We start from the raw sequence: 13069 nt of genomic DNA, 5'->3' as shown, positions 1-13069 counted from the left end.
TTTTCTGTCTCTTATAAGGACACCTGTCATTGGATTTATGGTCACCCTACTCTAGGATGATCTTGTCTCAAGATCCTCAATTACACCTGCAAGGACCCCTGTTCCAAATAAGGTCACATTTGGAGGTTCTGGGTAGGCAGGTTTTTGGGGGGCCACGATTCAACTCTCTCCGGGCAGGTATTATCAGCTCTACTTTACAGGTCAGAGAACTGAGGCACAGAGAGGTCAAGTTGCTGATCTAAAGGGCTAGGACTTAAACCTAGCTGGTTGGAGACTAGATCTACTCATTTCACTGCTCTGGAATCACCTCCAGTCTGCTGTGTTCCAGGTCCTTGTTGGGAGCTGGGGACACAGAAGGGAGCAAGAATTGCAGTATCAGGCGCGTGGCTTTTGAACCTGAGGCTGATGACTCTTCCGTGTGTTAGAGAGCGATCTTAGGATCAAGGGTCTCTTCTGTAGTGGGCTGAATGGTTATCCTCCAAAAGACATGTCCACCTGGTACCAATGAATGGGAACTTAGTTGGAAATAAAGTCTTTGCGGATTTAATTAAGGTAAGGATATCGAGATTAGCTCAGCCTGGATTAGGACGGGTCTTAAATCCAATGACAAGTGTCCCTATAAGATAAGGGAAAGGAGGGGAAGATGTGAGACAGAGGAGACAGCCATACGAAGACAGAGGCAGAGACTGGAATGTTGCTGCTATAAGCTAAGGAATGCTAGGCGTTTCCAGCAACCATCAAAAGACAGGAGAGAGGTGTTGGACAGAGCCTCTAGAAGGAACCAACCCTGCCAGCACCTTGATCTCAGGCTTCTGGCCTCCAGAACTGTGAAAGAATAAATTTTTGTTGTTTTAAGCTACCCAGTTCTCTTGGTCCTTTGTTTTGGTAGCCCCAGGAAACTTCCACACTACTCTCATCCCGAATAACGACCCCCCTGTCTTCCCGCAGGTACCCCAACCCTGAGAGGGCAGTGCCTACCCCCAGGGCACTCTGGCCAGGGGTAGGGAGGCATGTCTTTCTCTTTTGGGGATTTCAGGGGTTTGTGGGTTGTGGACTCTGAGATGCTCAAAAACTCCAGATGCTTTTCTAAAGTGTTGGAAAGTCTGAATTTCTCATGAATATGTGACTTGGGAAACACTGGTTTTGTTGGATTTTGTAGCTTTTGTCAATCAAATGGCATCTCACTTGTGTTTTGATTTACATCTTCCTTATCTCCAGTCGATTCTGAACATCTTGCCACATGGGTTTCCTCCTTGGTTCTTTATATATGTTCAATACTATTCCTCTGTCAGTAGTGTATATTGCAAATATCTTCCTCTTGTTTGTAATTTGTCTCTTTAATTTCTTCAAGGTACTTGGATTAACAAAGAGTTTTAATCTTAATATATACAAATTGGTCAATATTTTCTCATATAGTATACAATGCCTGTTGACTCTTTTGGGGGAAGTCTTTCCTTAGTGAAGATCAACGATATTTTCTTTCTTTCTTTCTTTCTTTCTTTCTTTCTTTCTTTCTTCCTTTCTTCCTTTCTTCCTTTCTTCCTTTCTTTCTTTCTACATTTATTTGGTTTCTCCGGGTGTTAGTTGCAGCTCGTGGACTCCTTGGTTGCGGCACATGAATTCTTAGGTACGGCGTGTGGGATTTAGCCCCCTGACCAGAGATTGAACCCAGGCTCCCTGCATTGGGAGCACAGAGTCTTATCTACTGTGCCACTAGGGAAGTCCTGCTCACCTATATTTTCATTTCAATAAAGCTTACATTTAAGCTTTATTCAAGCTTTTTTTTTTTTTTTTTTTTTACGTAACCCCTTCACCCACATGGAATTGAGTTTTGTGTGATGTAGGGATTCAATTTAATGGTTTTTAGCATGGACTCTTACTTCCCAGATCCTTTTATGAGATAGTCTCCCCTCCTCACTGCTGGGACAGACCCTCTCGATTTTGGAGCAAAATTCCTGACCTGCATTGGGTGTCTGTAGGCATTTAAATCCAATCCATTGGTTAATGTGTCTCTCCCTGTGCCAACACCCCTCTGACTCAGTTACAGGTTTTGTAATGGATCCCAGTATCTGTTAGAACAGGTAACAGCACCCTGTTCTTCTGCAGAAGCATCCTGCTTATTCACAACCCTCTGCTTATCCAGATAAAAATTTGATTCATCTTAAAGTTCCCGGGGAAAAAACCCTGCTGTGACTTTGGTTGGGGTGTGTTAATACATCAGATGAGGGGCTTCCCTGGTGGTGCAGTGGTTAAGAATCCACCTGCCAATGTAGGAGACACGGGTTCGAGCCCTGGTCCGGGAAGATCCCACATGTCGTGGAGCAACTAAGCACGTGTGCCACAACTACTGAGCCTGTGCTCTAGAGCCCACGAGCCACAACGACTGAAGTCCACGTGCCACAACTACTGAAGCCCGCGCACCTCGAGCCCGTGTTCTGCAACAAGAGAAGCCACCACGATGAGAAGCCCGCTCACCGCAACGAAGAGTAGCCCCCGCTCGCCGCAACTAGAGAAAGCCTGCGCGCAGCAACGAAGACCCAATGCAGCCATAAATAAATAAATAAAACTTTAGATGGAAAGAATCAGTGTCTTTTGAGCCTCAGCCTCCCTGTCCGTGAATGTGGTACATCCACTATCCCCATTGCTTCCTTAGTATTTCTTTCTTCCTTTTTTTTTTTTTTTCTTTCTTTGCGGTACGCGGGCCTCTCACTGTTGTGGTCCCTCCCGTTGCGGAGCACAGGCTCCGGACGCGCAGGCTCAGCGGCCATGGCTCACGGGCCCAGCCGTGCCACAGCATGTGGGATCTTCCCGGACCGGGGCATGAACCCGTGTCTCCTGCATCGGCAGGCGGACTCTCAACCACTGCGCCACCAGGGAAGCCCATACCACTGCATTCTTGATTCCACTATGAGGTGTTTTTCTTACCTGGTATTTCTGATTTCTGCCCGGTTCTTTTCTGCATTTTGTTTTGCGTTGTTTTGCTTTGTTCTGTTCAGATGGACCCACTTTCACGTGGCCGGCATATTCCCCTGCCTGCTTTGGGATGCACGTCAAGCTCATTTTAAGCTCCTGGCCTCTCTGTCCTCCTGTTCTCACTCCTGGTGGAAGCCACGGTTCAGAGATTTTTCCTGGTGAAATAATGGGTTTCTCCAGATCTGGTCATTTTGATTCCAGCCCATTTCCTCAAGAACATCAAAGATAAGGCCAGCCCCAGTTCCCCAGTCTCAGGGAATGAGATGAGTCCCCAAGTCCCCTAAAACCTCAGGCCATTACTTCTCCCTTCCCCTCCCTCCCCGAGTCCCGGCTTCCAGCAGCATGTCCCAGGGAGGCAGCTCGTGGCGGGAGTAGGTGGGTGTCACTCTATTCCAAGTGTCCCCCTAGGGGCGAGGAGGAGTAGTCCCTGCTCGGGTCGTTCTTCTGGCAGGCGCACCGCGTGCTCCTGCAGTGGCGGGGGCCAGGGGGAGGGGCGGAGGGTGCCAGGAGCAGAATTCCCAGCCGCCCCCTCGAGGCTCTCTGGCGCCTCCATCTCAGATCCAGGTCATTCTCAAAATTTTCTCGGCATCCCCACTCTGGCGCCTCTGGGCCAGTCTCCAGGAAGAGCTGAGGTTTTCCTCAGTCCTGCACATCAGGCCTGGGATCGGCCTCAGAAGCCCAGAGGTCATTTCAAAATGCTCTGTGTCATGGAAACTTTCAACACTCCCTGCAGTCGAGAACACACAGTGACCTGTGGGCCATCCCCAGATTCACAGTGACCCAGGCCACACTCACCACATGTCCACGGCCCCCCACCCTCCTCGACCTTTATTAGGTCCGTGCTAATCCCAAGGTCATGGTCCTCACCCAAGAGGTGGAATTCTTCTTACTGGACAAACCTGGCTCCGAAAGCAAAATCACCCCTGAAACCCACCAGGGACTAGGGTCCCTTTCATTCCTTGCCCCCCAGCCTTTGGAGTCCTACCTGCACCTCCCCCTCCTGAGGGTCCTGGCCTATGTCACAGCCTTGGAGCTGCAGGTTGAGAGCTTGGGACCTCGGTTTCCCCATCTGTATATCCAAGGGGTGCCAATCTGGTTGGCGTTGGGGAGAGGTCCACGGGCCAGACCTGAGGGGTGGAATTAATGGCCCAAGAGCTCTCTCTGTCTCTCCCCACCCCCGTGTCTCCTACTGTCTCCCTGTCTCTCTATTTCTCTCTCCCTCTCTGTGTCTGTTTTCTCTGTCTCTCCACTGTCTTCCCCCACCCCCGCCATCTTCTTCTCTCTCTCTCTGTTTCTGTCTCTCTGTCTCTCCCTCTCTCTCTCTCCCTCCCTCCTTGTCTCTGTTTCGTCATCTCTCTGTCTCTCCTTGTCTCTCTCTGTCTCTCTCTCCCTGTCTCTCATCCGTATCTCTCTTCCTGTGTCTCTCTCTCATCCTGTCTCTCCCTATCTCTCTCTGTGTGTGTCTCTCCCTGTCTCTCACTAACTCTGTCTCTCTATTTGTGTCTCTCTCTGTCTCTGTTTCTCTCTCTTCCTATCTCTCTGTATGTCTCTCCCTGTATCTCCAACTCTCTCCTGTCTCTGTGTCTCCCTCTCTCTCCCACCGTCTGTCTGTCTGTCTCACAGGTGTATTGGGTCGGCTGTCTGACTTCCCTGCTACCCTTGCATCTGCTCTTGTTGAACCTCCAGTGAATGGCTGATGGGCTGGACTTTCCAATGAGGCCAGAATTGCACACACTGGGCCCAACCTGGCTATGGCCACCTTGCCCTGACCCTGTACATCCCCCCACCCTGGGGGCCCCATTGCTGGGTCCCCAAAGCAGCCTCCCCAGGTCCCCTTGCCAGCTCATGAGCTCCTCCACTGGTAACCCTGAGTCCAACTTCCTGGTTATCCCGGGACACCAGAGTCTCAGGATACCGGCCTGGGCTCCTCACCACCCCCAAGATTGTTCCAGAATAGAAGCTGCCCCAGGACTGGACCTTGTCAAGGGGCAGCTGTGCACTGGGGCGTGGCTGGGGCTGTGCTGCTGCCTCATCGGGGTGGCCCTGGCCATGCAGGGAAGGCTCCTGCCTTGTAGATTATCAACCCAACCCGAGCATTTGGACAATGGTGAGATGCACCATCTAGCCTTTTGTTGACTTTCGTTAGCATAAAACAAATAAATGCAGCAGAGAGAGCAGAAGATACTCAATCCAACCAAAGATTTATTTATCCTTCCCTGACGGTACCTACAGCATCAGCCCCAACCTACCCAGTCCCCAGTACAGACCCACACAGCGTGTGGGGGTATCATTACCCCCATAGTACAGATGAGGAAACTGAGACAGCATCTCTGTACAGCTGTAATAGTTCCATTTCCAAACAACTGCTTTTTAACCTTTTTTCTGTGTTTATATAATGGTATGCTCACATATCTTTCACAAATACTTCATGTATAACATGTTGATATTGATATTTTTTTTAATTTTTTTTTTCGGTACGCGGGCCTCTCACTGTCGTGGCCTCTCCCGTTGCGGAGCACAGGCTCCGGACGCGCAGGTTCAGCGGCCATGGCTCACGGGCCCAGCCGCTCTGTGGCATGTGGGATCTTCCCGGACCGGGGCACGAACCCTGCGTCCCCTGCATCGGCAGGCGGACTCTCAACCACTGCGCCACCAGGGAAGCCCCAGATGTGTTTTATTTTGAAGGGAGAAAAAGAATATTCACTGGCATGCCTGGACAGCTAGAGTATATAGTAAGATATTGAGTACAAATGCAGGTTATTGGAAATGCCTTTGAAATTAAGAGACCAGCAACTTAAAACAATCATGTAGGGCTTCCCTGGTGGCGCAGTGGTTGAGAGTCCGCCTGCCGATGCAGGGGATACAGGTTCGTGCCCCGGTCCGGGAGGATCCCACATGCCACGGAGTGGCTGGGCCCGTGAGCCATGGCCGCTGAGCCTGCGCGTCCAGAGCCTCTGCTCCGCAGTGGGAGAGAGGCCACAACGGTGAGAGGCCCACGTACTGAAAAAAAAAAAAATCATGTATATATATAGACTGCTGTATCAAAATCACATGGTAACTGCAAATGAAAAAATCTAGAATAGATTTGCACACAAAAAAGGAAAAAGAAGCCAAACACAACACGAAAGATAGTCATCAAATCACAAGAGAAAACAATGATGAAAGAGGAAAGGAAGAAAAAAGACCTACAAAAACAAATCCAAAACATTTAACAAAATGGCAATAAGAACATACATATCGATAATTACCTTAAATGTAAATGGATTAAATGCTCCAACCAAAAGACACAGACTGGCAAAATAGATACAAAAACAAGACCTGTATATATGTTGTCTACAAGAGACCCACTTCAGATCTAGAGACACATACAGACTGAAAGTGAGAGGATGGAAAAAGGTATTCTGTGCAAATGGAAATCAAAAGAAAGCTGGAGTAGCAATACTCATATCAGACAAAATAGACTTTAACATAAAGACTGTTACAAAAGGTATAATTAAGATTTCACTTTTCTTCCTTGCACGAGTTTCCAAAACAGGGGACTTTGTATAATGCATTTAGATTTTGTTCTTATTTGCCTTTTCCCTGCAATCTCGAAATAAAATATCATATACCTATTTTTAAGGTCAGCTTGGTTAGGTTATAATTCACATACAATAGATTACAGTTGGATGAGTTTTAACAAATGCATAGTCTTGGAACTGTCAATCTGGATATAATATTTCCATCACCCCAAAAATTCCATCAGGCCCCCTTTACAGCCATTCCCTCCCGACTGCAGGTATGCAGTTAATGATAAGTACTGAGTGAGCACATTTGTTTTTTCCCACTGGATACAGTAAGTTAGAGAGAGTTACAGATTCAACTGGAGGGGAGATGGGGGTTCCTCCTGCCACAGTCCCAATCCCCTTGAGTTGAGCCCAGAGTGGGCCCAGGGCCTGGCGTGAAGGGTCTACCTGTGGACATCCACAGTTGGCCAAAGTCCCATTTTACAGCCAGTACTACTGAGGCTAGAGACAAATGGCCCAGTGGGTCCAGTGGCTTCAATTTTGGTCCTGGATGCTGGGCTTTCATCTCCTCACCTCAAAAGTGAGGATTAAAAGGGAAGCTGGGTGTTGCTATAGACTGAATGTTTGTGTCCCCCCAAAATTCATAAACTGAAATCCCGATCCCCAGTGTGATGGTTTTAGGAGATGTAGTGTTTGGGAGGTGATCAGCTCATGAGGCTGGAGCCCCCATTGATGGGATTAGTGCCCTTATAAAAAGAGACATGAGAGAGCCTCTTTCATCTCTCTGTTCTCTGCCACATGAGGACATAGCAAGAAGGCAGCCAACCAGGAAGTGGGATCTCACCAGACTCCAGATCTGCTGGCACCTTGATCTTGGACTTCTCAGCCTCTCAAACTGTGAGAAACAAATTTCTGCTGTTAAAGCTCTCCAGCCTTTAGTATTTTTGTCATAACAACCAAAACTAAGACCTGCTGCATCCTGGGGTCACTACAAGTCCTCAGCCAGCAGCTTCTTCCTCCGGACCTTGTTTTTCTGTGTGTAAAATGAGGATAGTTATGGAACGAGCCTGGAGGGACTTTTTTTTTTTTGAAGTGTAGTTGATTTACAATATTTTGTTAGTTTCAGGTGTACAGCAAAGTGATTCAGTTATATATATGTATTTTTTTCAGATTATTTTCCATTATAGGTTATTGCAAGATATTGAGTATAGTTCCTTGTGCTATACAGTAAATCCTTGTTTCTTACATATTTTACATAGAGTAGTTTGTATCATAAAATCCCATACTCCTAATTTATCCCTCCCACCTTCCCTTTCCCCTTTGGTAACCATAAGTTTGTTTTCTATGTCTGTGAGTCTGATTTCATTTTTTTATAAATTAATTAATTAATTTGGCTGTACCGGGTCCTAGTTGTGGCATGTGGGCTCTTAGTTGCGGCATGCGTGATCTAGTTTCCTGACCAGGGATCAAACCCAGGCCCCCTGCATTGGGAGCACAGAGTCTTAACTGCTGGGCCACCAGAGAAGTCCCTGATTTGTATATAGATTCATTTGTGTTAGTTTTTAGATTCCACATGTAAGTGATGTTATAGAATGTTTGTCTTTCTCTGTCTGACTTTCTTCACTAAGCATAATATTCTCTAGGTCCATCCATGTTGCTGCAAATGGCAATCTTTCATTCTTTTTTATGGCTGAGTAATAGTCCACTGTGTATATATATCTTAAACCAATCGTCTGTTGATGGTCATTTAGGATGTTTCCATGTCTTGGTTATTGTAAACAGTGCTGCTATGAACATTAGGGCGCATGCGTCTTTTCAAATTAGTTTTCATCTTTTCTGGATATATACCCAGGAGTGGGATCGCTGGATCACATGGTAGCTCTATGTTTTGTTTTGTTTTGTTTTGTTTTAAGGAACCTCCATACTGTTTTCCACAGTGGCTGCACCAATTGACATTCCTGGTGGGGTTTTTGTGGCTTTTAAATGAGGTCTGTCTCAGCAAGGCCTGGCTGGGCACTCATAGGTGTCAGCTGCTACTATTACTATTATAGTGGTTGCTATTGTTGCCACCCCAGCCCTGGTTCTTGACCTTGAGACTTCCCAGCTGGGCATCCTGAAGCTCTTCTCTCTGCCCCCTGACCCCACCCAGCAGCCTGTGGCCCTGTTCCATTCCTCCCGAGCCTGTCTCCTGAGGTGGCCAGGGCATCATGGGAGAGGACTGTATACCTGGGGTACCTGGGAGGCAGGCGACTCTGGAAATTCCAGGGCAGAGACGTTGCTAGGTGCTGTTTGTCTCACCCCTGCCAGGGCTGAGGATGTGCTAGGGCTTTCATCCTTCTCTCTGTGGGCGATTCAGGACACAATGTCCTATCCTGTCCTGTCCTGTCCTGCCCTGCATCATAAACATAGCTTTACCAACTATCCAATTTACAGTTGGAGGCTGTAAATGGTCAAGAGGAGCTGGGCCTGGCATGAAAACAGCTCTTGAAATCATCATGTTCCCTCCCACCCTGGGACCTTTGCACATGCTGTACCCTCTGCCTGGAACTTTCTGTCCTCTGTTTACACTTACAGATCTCCCTCTCCAGGTCTCCATCACATCTTCCAGAAAGCCCTCCTGGACTCCATGCTAGGGGTCCAAGCACTGGGGGGCGGGGGGGCGGGTCTTCCTTTGGCAGGTCCTGTCCAAGTTATAATTTTGCATTTATGGTGATGACTGGGTTAATATCCATCTCCCTCGTTGATGGGGAGTCCTGGGCAGGCAAGAATTGGGGTGCCTGGCATACAGTAAGTATTCAATAAAGAGTGATGGGCTCCATCACTGAATTCAATAACTACTTATTGAATCTCATCTGCCATTCACTCAGTAACTCTTTACCGAGCCCTGCAGGGCACCGGACCAGACTCTGGGTTCTGGGGACACACTGTGAATGAAGAAACTCAGACCCCCTGCCCTCCTGTGGAACCCCTGTTGTCCCGGGCCTCTTGCTAATGGTTCTAGTGAAAACTCTTGAATAAGGGCACTATTCTTGTAACCCAGGCTCTGGTCCTCAGAGACAGATGATGTATTTATGAGCCAATTGTCAGAACTTACCCATCCCCATGAGCTCCTGGGAGAGACAAGGATGGTGAACCGTCAGTGGTACCACTTTCTCTGTGCCTGGGATCCCCTCAGGAACTTCACAATCTCCTGTGGTTGAGGCTTCATCAAAGTGGGGTCAGGGAATTCCCTGGCGGTCCAGTGGTTAGGACTCAGCGCTTTCGCTGCCATGGCCCTGTGTTCAATCACTGGTTGGGGAACAAAGATCCCACAAGCCATGTGGCACAGTCAAAAAAAAAAAAAAAAAAGGGTGTGTGTGTCAGATTTAGCAAATAAACATCTAGGCACCCAGTTAACTTCAAATTTCAGATAAGCAACCAATACATTTTTTAGCATAAGTATATCCCCAAATGATGCATGGTCCAAATTTATACCAAAAAAATTTTTTTTATTGTTTATCGGAAAGTCAGAGTTAACTGGATACACTGTATTTTGTCTGGCAACCCTGATCCATCATTGTGCCCATTTTACTGATAAGGAAGTGAAGGCCCAGAGAGGTTAATTGATGTCCCTGAAGTGGCACAGCCAGGGATGGGCAGATGGAGAATCCAACTGGTACCATGGGACCCACTGCCTTCAGTGCTCAATTCCTGCCTCCAAAGATCCCAGCCTGAATGAGCAAAAGCCCCACCTCGCCTGGGTCAGAGGCACTTTCCTCACTCTCACTCCTGGTGCTGGAAGCAGCTGAAGGAAAGGGGTCCCCAGAACCAGGGCCCTCTGCAAGCAGGAGGAACCCATCCCACCATCCGGATTCCGGCATCCGGAAGCAGGGTGGCTAGTCTCCTGTAAACAGCCAGTCTCATGTCACTGTAAACAGCTGGTGTCTAGAGTTGTCACAGTGCCCGAGTCTCAGTGTGACTGCCCTGTGACTCGATACCCTGCCGCCAGCCCCGTCACTGGATACTTGGTAAACAGGGTTCTGAGAATGGGTAGCAGCGCCCCATCTGGTCAGTACGGTGCTGGGGCCAGTGGCTGAGTCCGACTTAAACCCAGATCCTGACACCCATTAGCCATCCCGGCTGCTTTGTACTGATACTTTGTAAATATCCAGTCCTGATACCCGTTAACTTGTCAATGGTCAGACACTGTTAGTCATCAACCTGCCCTAATATTTCTTAGCTGGAGATCTGGAAGCACTTTAAACAGAGTTCTGATACTTTGTAAACAGTGAATCCTGATACTTTGTTAACCATCTAGCGCCTCATCAAGATGCTGGCAAACGGCAGCTCTGGCCAGACCTAGAAATGGCTTCCACACTTTTCCATGATTGAAGACATATACCAAAAGAAGACCATGTTGTGACCCATGAAAACTACATGAAATTCAAATTTTAGTGTCCACAAATAAAGTTTTATTGGGTTACAGTCACGCTCACTCATTGAGTATTGTTCGTGGCTGCTTTCAAGTGAGCTGAATTGACTAGCTGCAACACACGCTGTATGGCCCGCAGAGCTGAGAATATTTATAATCCGGCCACTTATAGAAAAACTTTGTTGACTCCTGATCTAAGCTCTCAGGCAGTGGCTGTTCCTTATGCTATGCTTAGTATCCTGTTAGTAGTCAGTGGTCCATGGTGTTCATGTACTGGGCCAACAACGAGTTCAATAGTTCCTGTTGTTCCTATACTGTGCAAACAGCGAGTTCAATGGTCCACGATGTTTGTATACCGTGCAAAGCATCCCTGTACTTTGTACGAGTCACATTAAGCGTGATGTGATGACACTCTGGGTGCAGTGACTATTTGGTCTCTGACAGCAGTTAATGTGTCCCGAGACTGTGTCAACAGTCAATACTGGGAAATGCAACCAAGATGAGACCAAAAGGGTGACTGAGAATTAGGCAAAGGAAAAAGGAAGGATCTTGGCACACTTGGGCAGGACCTTGAACCCTGCACCGAGGAGCTGGACTTCCTCTGGAAGGTGATGGTAAGGTATGGCCAGACTATGAGTAGAGGAGGGGCACACTCAGCCTGGACGTAGGGGCGGAACTTCTCCTGACCTTGAATTTCCCACTTGTGCTATGGGGCTGAGGAGGTCAAAATGAGGGCCTTTCTAGGCTTGGAGTCTGGAAGGAAAGGGGGCTCCGGATCATGATGGGGAGGGTTTTATGAGAGGCCAGTGTGTGAATGACTGAGCAGGACCTTCTGCTCCACTCCCCTCCACCGCCACAAACACCAAGCCGGCTCTGCGGGAGGGCAGCAACAAGGATGTGGAGGCCAGGGGTGAGGCTGGGGACTCTCCTTTAGGAGGACATGCTCTAGGTTCCTGCACTCTCCTCTGTTACTGCGTGTCCACTGGACACTCACTGCATGCTGCAGCCCTGCCCTCTCAGAGCTCCCATTACAGAGGGGAGGCAGAAGACAATGAACTCACCAATACGTCATAATTATGAATTGTCAGAAGCACAAGGGAAGGGCTGAGAGAGCGAACGAGGCAGCGCAGCTTCGGTCAGGGAGGCCGAGGGGCCTGCGAGAAAGGGATGTTTGAACTTAGACCTGGAGGAGAAGGTGAGCGTCTTGGGAGGAGTGAGGGAAGGGCTCTCTGGATAGAAGGAACAGCAAGTGCAAAGGCCTTGAGGTGGGACTGAATCTGTTGTGATGGAAGCTGTGGGGGCTGGGCCACATGGGACGTCACAGGCTTTGGGGAGGGTGTAGAAGGGACGGGATCTGAGCCTTGTTTCATAGCCCCCATGGCTGCCCTGGGGCTGGGGCACTGAGACACCAGCAAGAAACCCCCACTGCACTAATGTCTCAGGTCCATTTCACAGATAAATCAGCCTGGCGTGGAGCTGATGTGAGCCAAGGCCAGGGGGGTTGAAGGCCTGGGTAAGGGAGTTTCCAGAACACAGGGGCCTCTGGGTGGAATGAAAAAATCTTGCCTGCCCTTCTAAACCACAGAGTTTGGCAGGTCCTGAGAGTGATAAGCCAGCAGGAGGCCCCTCCTGGGAATCAGGCATGGCGGGGGGGCGTGAGCCAGCTCCAGGAAGTTGGCATGTGAGAAACATGGTCCTGCACACCTGTCTGGGTGATGCTAGCCTCCTGAGAGGCCTCAGCTCTGACCTGTCTGGAGGGGATAGGCATGGCCAGACGTAAATGCCCTCAGCCTGTGAGGTCAGAACTGGGTTAGAGAAAAGGGGCATTGGAGATGGGGTTTTGAAGGATGAGTAGAAGTTTGAGAGCAAGAAAAAGGCATCCCAGGAACGTGACCTGCAGGAGGCCCCAGTTTGGCCCCATTTGGTCCCTGTGGCTGAGTAACCCTAGACTGTCCTGGACCCTTGGTTGTCTCCCACTTAATATGGGAAAGGACAAAGCCTCTTAGATCAGGCTAGCCCAGGTTTGAATCCAGGCTTTTCCACTTTCCCGGTGACTCTGGGTGAGTGAGGCCACACCAAGATTGGCCCCAGGTTACAGGAAAATAAACTGAGGCTTATAGAGTGAGGCCACTCATCCATCCTAAGATGCAGAGAGAAGTGGCCGAAGCTGGGGCCTGTG

The sequence above is a fragment of the Stenella coeruleoalba genome (assembly GCF_951394435.1).
Source record: "Stenella coeruleoalba genome assembly, chromosome: 3".
Lineage (NCBI taxonomy): Eukaryota > Metazoa > Chordata > Mammalia > Artiodactyla > Delphinidae > Stenella > Stenella coeruleoalba.
Note: the sequence above shows the minus strand (reverse complement) of the source record.